General features: G+C 35.9%; 1 long non-coding RNA gene across 5 annotated transcripts in view; it reads left to right on the top strand.

The window, feature by feature from the left end:
* The first annotated feature begins 4,371 nt into the window (after positions 1-4,371).
* The window catches only part of LOC140683854 (uncharacterized), a 79,913-nt gene continuing 67,637 nt past the window's right edge, over positions 4,372-16,647 (top strand). For all 5 annotated transcript variants that reach the window (XR_012055432.1, XR_012055428.1, XR_012055417.1 and 2 more), the window contains exon 1: positions 4,372-4,852. This is a non-coding gene — a long non-coding RNA (uncharacterized lncRNA). The remainder of the gene's footprint in view (positions 4,853-16,647) is intronic.

Raw genomic sequence — 16,647 nt, 5'->3', positions numbered from 1 at the left:
TCTGTGCCTTCAAATTTGGCTTACTAAATTTGTGTTTTCACTAGCAGCTTTCAATTAAAGTAATCTGAGTCCCTGAAATAATTAGCAAAATGTTGTTTCAACAACAAAACGAATCTAAAATATAAGCTGGCCTAGATTTTTATGTTGCTATTTCTATTATGCTGATTCAAACCTGTATTATATCAATCAAATACAACATTGATTCAACAGGTAGAATAATAAAATCCTAAGAGTATCTTGCCCTACAATATTTAATTTGTGGGATTTAGGATATATATTTCAGAAAATAGTACTGTGTGACTAATTTGCTTTGTTCTACATACAGTAAATCTCATAGCATTAGATTTCATTTAAATATTAAAGCTCTAGTATTTTCTTGAATTATGATTAATCACTTTTTACATCTTGCATAGAAAGAAGAAATTGAGTAATCAGGTATAACAGAGTGATTTTTTCATAGATTCTTAGTCATTTAAAAACTCTGCTATCATAACCATGATATATGATGCTATTTTTCAAAGCAATAAAACACTAGCAAATTCAGATTTTAAAATATGCAGCTGAAGAATTAGAAAATACCACATAACTCAGCATTAGAATTAGGAAAAAAAATCTAAAATCTTTTAAGTCAATAGAAGCAAACCAAAACTAAAACATTTCAGAAATTACAACAAGGCAAAACTAAGAATTATCTTTTTTTTTTTTTTTTTAGGAAATCTGAGCTGTGTATTCTGTATCTCCAAATAAAATGCAAGTTACTGTGATGACACTGAAAAGAAATAGCTAGCCATTATTTCTCTTTCTTTCTCTCACTTCCTATAATCAGCAACCGTGAAAGCAGCTTCCACTCTGAAGTGATGCTGAAAAAGAAAGGAGCAGGTGCAGAGTACCCATGTCTGATCACATCTCCTTTTTTTCTCTCTCCAAGGTAGGACTGTGAGCAAGAGCACTCAGCTTGCCATATGGCCCTTTGTCCCAGGAGAGCAGGAGAGAATTTAGGTCCTAACTCACTGGCCTCTGAAATTACTGGTAGTCATTTCACTGATCTCAATAGGTACGGGACTGAATCTTTTAATTATGGTCCATCAGTCAGAGAGGAAATTTAAACAGGCAGGATTTTTGTCCTGGCTAATGGCTAAAACATCTTTTCAACTATATAAAAACCGAGGCACCTGCTCTCAGACTATTTTTCAATGTTCTAAGCCCTGCCTCATATTACCTCTTCCGACCCACAATTAAAAGCCTCAGTTAAAGGGTTAGAGGTCTTGTTTCAGATGGCAGTATAACACTTTGGTCATAAAATTATAGTGGCATAAACTCCATAGCTGAAGATGTACGGCTGAAATCAGTATCATAGAGCAGGAATATGCTCATAGTAACACATAAATCTTTAAAAGTGTAAACAGCTCAGGATTCATTTCCATGTGGATCTATGTTTCTGTATATAATTTACATAAAAGACATTATTCATTTTAGTTAATTTCCACTATTTTATTTTTATACAATAATTATTAATATATTATATGTTGTATAAATAAATAATAATTATCTTAATTAATTTTCTTCATTTACATGCCAGAATGAAGATCTCCAGGTAAATTCATGCTTTATATATGGTTAAATTTAGGTTAGGGAAACTGATTCTTCCAAATCTATTGAATTTTTATCCTAGATTTATCTCCTATGAAGAAATGTGTACATACTCTGATGAGCAGAAAAGGCAGGCTAAAACAAGTGCATTAGTAATCTACTTTAAGAACTCCACCTCTTACAATATTTCATATATTATTTAAATAAATGATTTAAAATAAACTATTACTTATCATCTATAAAAATACATTTCTTCCTGACTGTGTGCAACCTTCACCTTGCCAGACAAGAAATTTCATGCTGGAATGCCCGATGCAGCCTCACTAGAAAGGGTCAAAAGTAACCCATAGCTGTGTGAAATTCAGCTGCACAGGCTTTGCCCAGACTCATAACCTTCCTTTTGTCTATTGCATACCAGTACTGCTAAGGCTGGACTGGCACTGCCTCCTGCCAACACGATTCTGCACATAGGAAAAATGGTGCATATTGCACGTACTTTGTGCGCCTCCGCTTCTGGCCATCAAATCTTTTATTTTGTCAACTGTTTTAATAGATCCTGTCCCCCAGGGAATCTCTATCCTGCTGAAATGGTCAGCCCATTTTCTTTACAAGCTGAAAATGTGTCACATCTGTCTCAAACACTAAGAGGGATGGCATTTAATCTTGTTACAGTCTCTTGATGAGGATAACCTTCTCAGAAGGATGAAATGGTAAATGAAGAGGAAATAACATAGCCCTCTTCTCTTTGCAGTTATTTGTATACTTTAGTGAATTAGTCAGTCTTTTGACAAATATTTTTGTGTGTAGATGGAATTGCGAAAGCAAAATTTATGTCAGTCTATAGATAATAGTAAAGCCAGTAGCACATTTTTTCCTGAATTTTTTTCACCGTTTTCCCTTTGTGCTGAATGTGTTACTCACTTTTGGCAGTGACACCTTTTTCACTCTGTGGGGATTTCACTGACTATTGTTTTCATGAAACCTTAGTTTCACAATACATTTTTCCAATGATCTGATAAATTTCATCACTTTCATTTATTTGACATTTATCTAACATATTTTTACTATGTTTCCTGAAGGGAAGACCCCACGACATCTCAAAAAAGATTCCTCTCCTTAAGCAAAGTGAAGAAAGATCTTAAAAAGTGGCAAACTGACTAAAAATACCATTTTTTGTCTCCCTGTGCTCTTTGTGAGAAGAAAAGAAAGGCTGGAGTGGGGGGGAAAGATGTTCTAAAGGTTTATTTTAGTTCTCATTACCCTATTTTAATTCTGTTAATAATTTTTTGTTTCTTTATACCTTTTAATGTTTTGGGCCTGTTTTGCCCTTCAAATGTTTTCTCCTAATCCTTATCTCACACCATCAGTCTTCTTTTCCCCTCCTCTGCTTAATTATAGCCAAAAAGAATGAATAAATGATTTTCATAGGTGCACTGGTGTTTGGCCAGCATCAGTCTGTCACAGTTGCTCATGCACAAATATTTAAAATTTTCAAATTAAAATAAAATTATTTACCCAAGTAAAATATTGTATGAGATATAGAATAAAACATTTCTATTTTATTAACTTGTGTTTGTTTAAAAATTAATGTAGGAACTTATGTGTTTTCTGAAGTTAACAAAACTTATCTTAAAAGGACCTTTTTTCCACTAAAAGTAACTTTGAAATTTACTCTAGATATTTAAATGTTTTAAAATATTATATCCTTTTCCCCTTTTTAATTAGCAGAACTTATACAAACTAATAATGGATGTATATTCTATCTTTTCTTAAAGTTAATATTCAGTTGTAGTGGGCTGACCCTGGCTGGATTTGAGGCAGTCACCAAAACTGCTCTTTTACTCCCCTCTGTAAGTGAATGGGAGAGAGAAAATACAATGAAGGATTCACGGGCTGAGATAAGGATAGGAGAGATCTGTCACTGATTACCATCATGGTCAAAACAGACTCAGCTTTGGGATACTGATCTAATTTATTACTAACAAAATCAAAGCAAGAAAATGAGAAGTAAAATAAATCTTAAAAAACACCTTCCTCCCAACCTTCCCTCCTTCCCAAGTTCTACCTCCTCACCAGAGTGGCGCAGGGAGACAGGGAGTGGGCTTTATGGTCTGTTCATCACAAATTTCTGCCTCTGCTCAGGGAAAGGAGTCCTTCCCTTGCTCCACTGTGGGTTCCCTCTCATGAGAGACAGATCTCCATGAACTTCTCCAATGTGAGACCATCCCATGGGCAACACTTCTCCATTAACTGCTCCAATGTGGATCACTCTTCTCTGGACCGTGGTCCTTCAAGCACAAGCCTGCTCCAATGTGAGTTCCCCACAGGGTCACAAGTCCTACCAGTAAACCTGTGCCAGGGCTCCCCTCTCCATAGATCCTTGCCAGGAACCTGCTCCAGCACAGGTTTCCTATGGTTCACAGCCTCCCCTCAGGCATCTGCCTGCTCCACAAGCCTCCTCCACAGACTGAAGGAGGATCTCTGCATCCTCATGGAACTTCATGGGCTGCAGGGGCACAATTGCTTTACCATTATCTTAACCATGGGCTGCAGGGGTATCTCAGCTCTTGGACCTGGATCGCCTCCGGCCCCTCCTTCTCCACTGCCTTGGTGTCTATAGCGTGGTTCTCTCACATATTCTCACTCTGCTCTTCTATGGCCATAATTATGTATGTCAAATAGCATTTTTATTCCTTAAATACATTATGCAGAGGTGTTCCTATCATTCCTGATTGGCTTAGCCTTGGGCAGCAGCAGGTCTGTCCTGGAGCTGACAGGCATTGGCTCTGCCCAGACACAGGGGAACAAGCTTCTAGAAGCTTCTCACAGAAGCCACCCTGCAGCCCAGCCCTGCCACTACGAAAACCACACAAACCTCATATATCAGTGTAGCTTGGATATTAATAGCATAGCTAATTTTAAAATTTCAAATTTGTGTAGGTTGAGTAACAGTTGCTTAGGGTGCAAAAATGCATAGCCTGAAATATCCTCATGTAAACGTCTCAAAGCTTTGCAAGTCACAGACAAAATGTTAAGAAGATAAGAAGATAATTTTAACATTTTTCTTTATTCCCTCATAGATATATTTTAATCACTGCAAAGATCTCTGTGCTTTGGAAATAAGAAGGCGAAATACAATTCATGAGATATCTCTTAAAATTTTAGAAATCACGCTATGGAAGTTTCTGTTTCTCTACTAACAAAGGAAGACCAGAGAACAACATTTCCTAGACCTTCATCAGAGACAGTTTTGACGGAAAAGGTAAGATTACTCTAGATTATGTATTCTAATTGATTAGTAGTAAATAAAAAGCCCAAACCTAGTATATTGGATGCCCTGCATGTCAAAAAGAGAGGGGTATACATGTATGTGTATATGCATATACATATATACACACATATATATTGCTATTGTTGTTTTCATCATTTATTTACACAGGGAAGTTTGTGATTTTATTTGGTGTGTCTGAGTACCTGGAACCAACAAATATATTAACATGTTCTGATTTACCATAGAAGTGAATCTGTACAGAGAAATGACTGCTCCCTATGTCCAACTCTGTGTAACTTTAGAGGATTCCTTTATGATGGGTTCTAATCTGATCACATGAACGGGACCATATTTAATCTGAATCTCTAATGCAGACACTTGCAGTAGACACCAGATGATGGCTTCATTCATGTCTGCTACTGACCTCCTGGGTGACCTTATCCGAATCATTTTGCATACTGATATTTCTTTTTTTCTCTCTAAAAAATGGTTAAGAGCACAAGTAGGTAGAGTATTACCAGCATTATAAGATCTCTGATAGAGTGGAATTTAGGGTGGAATGGTAGTAATACCCATGTGTAGGAGAAAAAAAGGCCAGCTGGCAACAGGTTTTTCCTCATCTCCAGTTTACTTTTTCAGTGGTCATACAGGTGGAAGTATATAAATCTGCAAGTCTAGCAGTTGTGGAAAACTGTTTCATGTGGGATAAGAGTGTGTTAGTCATTGTCTCTATCCTTATTATTCATCCTTATGAGAATAACTCAAAGGTTTTCGTTAATGAAAATTTAAGACAGAAATTGAATAAACTGACAGATGAAGGAGTACAGACTTTATCAGGAGAGAATTCTGCTTAGATCTCTCAAACAGGCAATTGAATCATCTTTCCTCTACTTGAAAAAGAAGGGTCTTATTCCCTATTATAACCTTATTCAAAATAGAGGGGAAACTCATGGCTCTGTTCCATGGTAATGAGGGTTATAGATTCATGGGCTTTGTAAAATCAGTCTTTGTTTTCAAATGTGTTGGCTCCTGTGCAGTGCTGCCTTAGAGCTCAGGCATCATAACAGAGGGAACAAGGAAGAGCTCAATGCCAATGAGTAACTCTTCCTGCTGATACCACTTTTTGGTGGCATACAGCCAGGCATGAGTGATCCATTGCAACAGCAAGAAGCATGTAAAGGCCATGTACCTTCTATGACTCACAGTTTAAATTAGGTAATAGCCAAGTTAACCACAGCAGCCTCCTGTTTATAAAAGACATCATCTCTGGTTCTGAAACAGTTTTTGCCTTTTTTGGAGCCGTGCCTGTGCATTCATATGTGATGCCTCTTGCTCTCTTCCTCCTGAATATTGCTGCAGAGTAATATGGATAATCTGTATTCAGTTGTTCTGTTTGACTTCAAAATCATGGTAACATCCATGGTTTGGCATCACAGAATCAAAACCACTGATTTTCAGTTGTTTTGGCATTCCATACATTTATGGAAAATATGTAAACCTGACAATTTCCTTTTCCTTGTACTTGTACTTGCAAAAGAAAGCCAGACAAAATAATCACTTGAGAAAAGTTTCAGGGATTTTTTTACTGAGGAAATGGGCTGTATTCTTTGCAAACATAAGCTTTCACCAGAAACCCCTTCCTGAATCTGCAAACATTTTTTTTGAGATTTTTTGCATCTAGAGAAACTGAAGAAATTTTATTGAATTCATAGCTTCTTACATTGAGTGACAAGAGAACTCTTGCAGAATAATTTGCTGTACAGTCAAAGAATGTCAAGTGGTTGATCTTTTTTTAGTCTACACCAGTTTACAAAATGTACACAAAACCCCTGAGAATTTTTGCCAGGGGTTGCAGAGAATTTGACTGGTAAGCCTGATTTGCACATATTAATTTTGGATATTTGGGAAATCCTATTAAAAGCCTTAAAAACACTGAGTTCAAAGCTTTTTAACTGTTCACTTGGCTCCAGGGGAAAGTATCTACACAAATTCACAGGAAAACAAAAATAAAAAAGACACTATAATTAAACAAGAACACAGAAACTTTTCATTTTTTTTGCATAGGGTAATTAGCTATTTTCCTAGATCTGAATCTTATCAGTGTATGTTTTTTACAATGTAAACATTCTGCAAGATGTATCATGATTAACTTGAAATACAGTCTAATTATAGTTAAAAAGAAAATTATTCTGTAATTATCTTTGTAATCATATTACAAAATGCCTGCATATATCCTAATCAACCAAAATAATAACAGCCATTTTAAAATGTTGTTTCTGAACATCTGTGTCTATATTTCTAAGCAGGTAATGTAGCATATATATATAAATATATGCATGTTTGCTAATAAATAAAGAAACAGTGTAGAAAAACCATAAGACATGAACTGAAACTCTCTCAGCTGCTTATATAATAGCCCCGTTAGGAGAGCAAAAACTTTAAACAAAAAGGAAATTCAGATCACTGTGCTCTTCTTTCTATATCTGGTAGATGATGATATACTCTTTAGTGAAATTATCCTCTGTACATACTCAGCCCAACAAATGCAAATCTTTGCTTCAACAGGATCAAAAATTATTACACAGGATTTTTAAATGTTTTGTTGTACTTTAATTTCAAACTTGATAGCAAAAATTTGTCCTGCTTTTCATCACATGACTAAGTTATAAGATATCAAAATGTTTAAATTTTTATATTATAACTAAGCATAACAATTCCTTTAGAAAGTATTAATGTATAATTCAATACTACCTGGTCAACCCAAGAGGTATTACTATACCTAATTTCTTTCTTTAGTTGCTAATAACAGAGAAAACAAGGTTAAAATTATCAAACAACTGTGGGTGGCCAACTTGAAACAATTTTGATATGCTAATAGAACTGTATATAATTACTTCCAAACATTTCAATTTTCCACTATTTTTCAGTCCCACCCTCCAAATTGACCATGCAGCACACGATAAGAGCTTGATATCCATTTGAGCATTTGAATTCTCTTAAGCCACCAAAGCAAATCTTCCTCTTTGCTATTCTTTCTGTTCATTTGGCCATTTTGCAGCAGTCTCAGGAATATTCAACTGGATCCCTCTTGACTACCCCGGCTCAGAAGATGGGCCATAAGAGGGACACTGCTGTGCTTCAGCTGCAGAAGTTTCCAGTTCCTGGGATAAGATCCCACCAAGTGTGGGGTAATACTCCTAAACCAGGCAAAGAATATGGGTCATGTCAATAACACTAAATATCTGCCAAACCTCACATAATATGCACTGCCTGTACTGGTAGCAGCAATGAGCCCTCCAGTAAGACAAGCAGTGCAATCTAGAGAGATAATCAAACAGTGCTTATATTGAGGTGGTAGGAACAGGTTTTCTGTGTTGAACACATTTTGGTTCTTGGAATTTGCTTCTTTCCAAGCAAACTGCTAATTCATTTGTCAAACCTGAAATTGTAAGCACTTTTTATTTTCTCCTGGTAGTCTCCTACCATATTTGCTACTGCAAATACAACTTCTTTAGTAACTGAGACAAATCATACTTAAAAATAATTTCTTCCCTATGACAATATAATTCCTTTTTGAACACTATTTTGCTCTGTGAAGAAATTAAATTTCCCACTTCTGGGGAGTGGGAAAGGGGGGAGTTGATAATATCTTTTTTAAAAAGGCAAAATTGTATCTTACTTAGATTTAGTAATGTAAAAATTGAACATCTGTCTAAAGATGTATATGTCTCATAAAGACAAATTATTCCCTCAGATTTCTTATTGAAATAATTATAGAGACAACCTACACATCTGGCATAGACTAGAAACATTATATGGATCAATTTTTAAGAAGAATTTCCAGTCCATATAATCCTATTAGCTTTTAAAAATGATTAGAAATGCACCAAGTAAAGAATTAATTATGCATCATAAGTCTTGATGCAAGTGTCTCCAATTATGCAATATTTGGTTTTGTTACACTCATATATTCTTAATTATGAAAAAACAATACTGCAAAATATTACTATATAGTATACAAATGTGAACATGCAGATGCGCGATTTTAAAAAAAATGCGCCAAAGACATTTGTTTGCTTTGGGAAGGATCTTGCCTTTTTGGCCCATTAACATGTAATATTTAGTTCAACAGTTAGCATTTCATTAAAGATGACAGGATTTTTACATCCTCACAAACAAGTGTCAGGCTTATAAAGTTATTAGATAATTTTCATTTGTAGAACAAAAAATGCTACTGTCAATATATAATAGCTGCTTTATAAAAAATATCAAAAAATAGGCAATCAGCTTAATCAAAGTCTTTTTCACCTCTACAGACTCCTTCCCAGCTCCTGAAACATGCTTTAAAAAATGTTGAAGGGTTCTGATCTTTTTTTTTCAGATAGGTGTCCCACATTTCAAAAAACAGAGAAATCGTGTTAACATGGACTACATCTCCAGCTGTGCTAAAAAGCACTTTGAAGACACATCACTAAGTGGACAAGCCAGCATGAAAGAGGCACTCCACCAAAGGTGCTTTAGTCACTTGGAAGAAAAAAAAAAAACAGGCGATCCATCTTCAGTATTCTCACATAGCAGGCAGGACTGATGCACAACAAAAACAGCCATCAGCATGCACGAGGTCAGAAGCTGACATTAATGTATATTGCCAAGTTAATCATAGATTCAGACTAGTCAAAAATAAATGTAGTCCTGCAGATCTCTTCCTTCCGACTTCAAATGGAGACAACATTTTACTAATACCTACTAACATGATTTTTCATACACTGTAATAGTTGTATGAAATGCCCAGCCCTTCATCTTAGACTGAATGCATACGTAGGAACTGGCTGTGGGAAAATTTTTATGGCAAAATACACATTAAATACATAAACTTAAGAGTAATATAGCCAGATGCATGTTCTCTCTAAACACCTACATATGGGATGCCTGAGATTATTCTTGTGAAAGACATTTCCAATAAATCACAGTTGGTTGTTTACATCTTGTCTAAATATTGCATGTTTTTGACATGAGATCTGTTTTCTGTTTTCATAAGCAGAAACAATAGTACAATACACAGCCATGTTGAATTGGCAATGGGATACTTGCTAAGTAATTTAGCCACATCAATCCATAGGAACTGAAAGTTAAAAATAAAAAAAGAACAATTATTCATTGCTTGTTTATGTGGAAACAAACAAACAAAAAAACCCACAATTCTATAAAATATAAATCATAGCAAATATCGGAAGAAATTAGCATGCTCAGTTAGGAATTCCCTTCTGGCATTTAGCTAGCATAACTGACTATAAACAAACTCAAGCTTTTCCAGCTTACCGGCACCCTTCATCCAAAATCAGTGTATTAATTGGTTATCTGAAAATGTTTTTTATATTTGCTTCTTAGATATTCTGCCTACTGACCATCTTCCATAGAAGAATGTTTCTTAAAATCTACTGTGATTTTTTTTTTTCATTTAAAGAAATGTGCTTTTCCTAAAAGAAATTTATTTTATTTGGTACCATAGGATACAATAGATCACCTAATTCAATAAGATAGTAATCTTATCTAAAATAAATATTTCTGCTCTTCCAAGCAGAAACTTGTGATGGCATCTAAAATAAAATGTGTTCATATTTTTAGAGAAAACTGTTTCTGTTGACTAAACCTTGAAAGTTATGTTAGGACCTGCTCACTCTTTGAAGAAACATACAACTAAATGGAAGATGGTAATGATAAAATGTTTTGAATGCTCACTTGAATTTTGTTTCTACAGCCACATCTACGTGAGTGCACTAAATGCCTGGCACTGAAACCAGCTGGCATGGTGCATTTTGTGCCTAGGCTGGCAATTTACCCTGCCACACTTACGTTCTCTCTGCGCGCCACGTGGCACAAGCCCCAACAGGGTACGGACCCTACTCATTTTACTCATGCACCAGTATGACTCCTCAGCATGTTGTGCAATACACCCCTCCTTCTCTGTCTCACATGGCACGTAGAGCACACCTAAGGGATCTAAAGTAACCACAGTAACCACATTGTCAGGTGAGGAATTACTCTTGGAATTGTCCCTCCACCCTGCTTGTGTTATGCAGGGAGAGCAGACACCAGATTATGGGTGCTCTCTTTGTTCTTCATCTCCCTCCCATAGGCTCACAATCTGTATTTCCTGTCAACAAAGACTGAAAACAAGATTTATTCCCACCAGAGCTCTCCCAGGGGCTAACTTCTTTATCCAATCTGATGGCAGTGGAATCATGGAAAAGTGGTCTTGTGGCAAAAAGCCTTCTGGCCTGCATTACGAGAAGAATTTTCAGCAGGTTGAGGCGGTGATTCATCACATCCTGTGAGGGAGGAGGTGGTCCTTCCCCACGCTGAAGTCACATTTAATGTGCTGAGTCCAGGTCCAAGCTGTCCAGCACAAGAGAGACATGAACACCCTAGAGCTGGCTGACTGAGGATTTAGCCATAGTGAAGACAAGAGAGCTGGAAGTATTCAGCCTGAAGAGAAGTCACCAAAAGAGACTCAGTCTGCAAAAGCACTTGATGAGGGGCAGCAAAGAAGTTAAAGCCAGACTCTTCTGACAGGTGACACAACAAGAGTCAAGGGACACAAACTGAAATAAATGAAATTGCATTTCAACATAAAAACACTTTTACCACAAGGGTGGTCAAAGACTGAATAAGGTGTCTCAAGATGTTGTGGAGTCTCTGTCCCTTGAAACCCAGCAGGGCAGGGCCTTGAGCCACCTGCAGTATTTTACCCTGCTCTGGGAAGAGGGGATCAGACTGCATGATTTGCAGATGGCCGTCCCACCCAACAATAATTCTATGATTCTGTGATTCTGCAGTTTCAAGCACTCCATGGTGTCTCCCTCTGCAGCCAGATATTCAAAAAGATTTTTCTGAGGGTTGGCAAGTCTGAGGTGGTTCCAAAAGGGAAATCTGAAATCTCCAAACCAGATGTTAAGCAATGAGGGATTAGATAGCAGAGCTAAACATAAAAGCAAATATGCTGATGTGTGCCAGTATGTTAAAAGTGAACCCTAACATGTCATTTTTACTTAAAAAAATAAAAATAACTTTGTCTGCAGTAGTTTCTGAGTGCTTTTTTCTCTGCCTGATGTTTTGTTATTGATAAACTGATAAACCTAGCCAAAGCAAAATCTGCATCCCTAGCACACTTGGCCAATACCCCTGCAGGCTAAAGTGAGGGTGACCAACAAATAGGAGCACAGCAAATACAAATGCACAAATGCAGTAGTTTGTACAGCAGTTTGTGCAGAGGGGCATATGGAAGGGATCCAGCAGCAAATGAGGACAGCACAGGACTGCTCAACATGCTGTGATGTGCCACAGGGCACAAAAAACAAGCTTCAGCAACAGCTACCATCCTGAGCTCCAGGGCACCCAGGGGTCTCCCACTGAATCAAGTGAAAATGGTCCACATGCCTGCATCTGTGTTCTGGCTGAAAAGCTGGGCTGCCTAGCAGGAAAAAAAAACCACAAAAAACAAACAAACCCCCCCCCAAAAAAAAACCACAAACCAAACAAAAAAAAAAAACAAACCCACAAACAAAAAAATCTTCTGGAGGAGCTGGACAGACTGCACCACAAGGAGAATTGAAAATGAGGTTGACAGGATCCTTACAGAGGCCCTGAAGAGACACGAACTCAAGTTCCAAGCTGCACAGGAGGAAGAACAGCCATTAGATGTTCTAGAACACCAAACCATCTGCATAGAACTGCAGACTGGACAGAAGACTTAGAGACATACATTCATCTGGAGTGGAGAAGCTGGAGACCAGGAAGGGTATTTCACCAAATCTGAAATTATTCAAGAGAGCTGAAGCCTATATCTGTGTTTGCTGGGGGTCTGTTGGTTCAGGAACCCTAGACACACTGGTTTGTTCTCTGCCAGACACAAAAAGTGTTTAACTTATTCATTTTTTTCATACTTCATCCTAGATATTGAAAATATAGGTGAAAATTATGTTTTGAAAAGAAACAGAATGCAGACTACCATAGCTCCTAAACTGGATCATGTAATCTGTAGATTACAAATGTGTTCTGTCAAAGACAGAAATTAATCTGATTCCATGTTCATGAGTGGAAGCAGGACTTAGTCAAATACGAAAAGAGAAAAGGAATGAAAAATAATGGTTTGGTCTTTGAAGTATCTCCTACTCTTTGTTTCAAAGTCTATATTATTAATTTTTCTACTTCTGGATCTTATGATTGCTATCCCAACATCTCATCTTCTCATCTGTTCATTGTAATATAGATGTTTTATCACTGTTTTCAGATTCCTTAGAAATAGTAAGAATTTGTTAGCATTTTTTAAATTCTGCTTCTGGTTGAGGCATATATAACAGTAAGATAGAGCACATTAACTGGATTTGTTGGTGGTAGAGATTATGGATAATATCTTTATTTACAATTGTCAATAACAATAACGCAAAGTATCCTAAATTCAGATGTAGATGTTGCTAGTGACTGATATTTACTGCTTGCTGCTGAACAGTTACACAAAATTGCTATAAAATTTGGATTAATATCTAAATTCTTCAGACAACTACTGTTGAAGGTCTTAAAAGTTAAAAAGGCACTATTTTATCTTGTAGAGAGTTTAGTACAAGGCTTTTTAGCAAGCACACGGTCATTTTGCAAACTGCAGAATATGAAACAGTTTTTTGGGTGTAAAAAGCATGCATCCCTGCAGAAAAGGAACTAAATTTATAGCTGTTGAAAAAAGTTTATGACAAATATGACTATGCCTTTGTAATTATTATGCAAGAAAAAAGAAAAAATAAAAGCAAAGGTTAATTACAACAAAATTGTTTTCTAAGGAACAAAAATATACATCCATGGGAATCTTAGCACAGTCCAGCCTGTGACTTTTAATAAAGTATGGCTTAAATTACTATTATTCCATATTTCTACTATCACTAAAGGACAAATTTTTTATGTGTTTTTCATACACTAAAATAGATATGTTAAGTACCTCTCTTCAAATAAGAAGAATAAAATTCTGGAAGTTATTGTCTCTCTTAATACTAGCTAAAGTATAGGCAGCTAGCATGAAGACTTTAATTCACAAGAGAATCTTATTGTAAAGGTAAATATTGAAAAAATATTATATTGTTATAAATAGTACTTTGAAAAAGGAAAATATTTTCTATTTTTTATGTCAGAATTGAATCTGATTTCAAAGTTTCCCTTTAAACCACTGTTCAAATGCAATTTGATATGTTATTTTTACTTCTGTTTACTTCTTTTTTAGAAAACAAGGAATTGCTCATGCATTTTCCATTTGTTTTGCAACCTCAGGTGTTTGGCAGTGTGTGAAACAGGAAGATAAGTGACAAAACTTGAGATGCAAGAATCTAATGTACCATAGAACTGAAAGCAGGCAATATTGGTAAAGACAAGGGAAAACAAATGGATGCAGTGAAGAAAAAGTGCAAGAAGAAAATGCAATTTCTGCTGTAATTAGTGTTATATTTCTACTTAATTAAAAATAACTGGTTATTTTACTTTTAGAACTAAATGAAAATTTAGGGATGAAATTTAAAGGGTTTGTCGGTTTTAAAGGACAGGCATGTGTAAAAGTTGAGTTAAAAATAAAAGGTTTTCAAGAGCCTGAAACTTCTAAATGAGCCTGCTCAGAAATTTGGGTGAGCTTGCATTTATGATTAATCCTAATCAGAGATATTGTGGTACCCCTCAAAGCAGTATACATCTTTTTAGTTTGTTTTAAATGCTGAGGTTTTAAACTGTGATAATCTGAATAGCAAAAAGCATACTTTTGAAAATTCATGAAGTGAAAAGATAAAAAGAGGGAAACAGCTCCAGTAACATATTAAGTGATACTGTTCTGATATTCCCTGACACCTTATAACTGTGACATACTAAAAGTGGTCCTTTGCAAGTAAGCTGACCCATGCTGCTCTTCCATATCTCCTGCATTGGCTGTGTCATACAGACACAAAACTGGTGTATGGATCTCTTTCTAAATTATTGTGCTCCTAGTGCTGGACGTATCTACAAACACTTTCAACCTTATTGTTGTCTAAGGGACCAAGAACAGTTAGAATTTCTTTCACTCAGGCTATTTTGTATCTCAGTGCCAGGCCCATTAATATTATCAGGTATATCACTAGAAGCCCTATAGAATTTTCCAGTCTTTCAAATGCTGCAGGATTTCCATCTGTCCAATGGACTTCTCTATTTACATTCTTTGATAAATAAAGGAGTCCAGTCATGTTGCTTTAACAAAGGCCAGGAATCATTTGCTGTGCAATTGTTAGACTCTACTGAAGTGTAACTAAAGCTTCTCCTCAATGATCTCTCACCACATGTTCTCTACGTATCATTCTCTGTATTATTTACTATTTTATAGCTTTAACTTGGGCATTTCTTACATCCAGATGGTTTCTTGTCCTGGTATTACATACCTTTTTAAGAGACTAAACTTGGGCTTTCACTTCTAAAATATATTAAATAGTTTTCTTTCTGCTGTATGCTTTGGCATACACATACTTCAGGCTGATATTTCAAAACGTCTGTCATCATATCTTGAATTTTCTCATTCAGGTGGGATTTCATATATGCGAGTGACAACATAAAACTAGCATTTTCTGAAACAAAATATATGAAAATCTTAAAAATAAATATAAAAAAATTTATTTGAAAAAAGAAAATCCTATTTTTTAAGTAGTGAGAATAGGAAATGTGTAACTGGATGTAGTTTGCTATGTATTAGTTTGGTTTATTTCCTTATCTTTCTAGCAAAACACAGCAGAATGTTACTAGAGTTTGCTTTTTTTTTAATCCAGAAGTTTTTGCTGACAAAATAATTACTGTTTGAAACCTATTGCACATTGAGAATAAATAAAATTATTCACAGAAGAGCAGGTCCATTAACTAAATATCTATGTGAAATTATCTCAGTTTCACATACATAAAATGATCCCAAAATAATTATTGATTACAGTTTCTCAATAGTCTGGTTTGAAGATAATTTCCCCCTAATAATTTCACTTCAGCCATGAACTTAATGAACAGTAAGACAATTTTAGATAATGCAATTTTAAAAATATGCTATAAAACACCCTTTAAAAAAAGTTTATAAAAAAGGTGACCATAAAACATATACTTAATTTGTAGACCCTTTGGTAGAATTAGAAAAGGGACAGAATATTTAGGATAGCGATTAGATGTAGTTTTACAATGATCATTTTAGCTACTATTGAACAGTGCCTACACAGTGTTAAGGTCTCCCTGTGCCCCCAAAAACTGAACTGTGGGTTGGCAAGAAGATGGGCAGGAACAGAGCTGAGCCAGCTGACCCCAACTGACCAAAAAGATATCTCACAGAACATAACATCATGCCCAGCAACAAACTGGGGGGACTGATCAGGCAGCTGTGTGGGGACTTACCTGTCAGCTCAAATCAGCTGTCACAATGAAAATTTAGGCAAAATATAAATTTCACCAATACTCATGTATATACACCTTTAATAGAAAGGTGTGAGTCTCAGTTATGCTGACACAAGGTTCTGCCTACATCCATGGTGTGCAGTACTCATATTTGACCTGGACTGAGTTGCTCTATTCCCTGAAGACTTCACAATTTTATTGGTAGTGATGTCTCCTCTATTATTATGTAGAATTTCCATTTTCTTAGAAGCGTCATATTGAAATATGCTCCCTTTCCTGCATTGCCTTTTATACAGCTGTGTTGCCTAGGGGCCCTTGTCACAGTCTAAGTCTCTCTTGAGCTGTACAAACACTGAATA

Source organism: Taeniopygia guttata, chromosome 1 (genome assembly GCF_048771995.1).
Source record: "Taeniopygia guttata chromosome 1, bTaeGut7.mat, whole genome shotgun sequence".
Taxonomy (NCBI): Eukaryota; Metazoa; Chordata; class Aves; order Passeriformes; family Estrildidae; genus Taeniopygia; species Taeniopygia guttata.
This window is presented reverse-complemented; position numbering and strand designations above follow the sequence as displayed.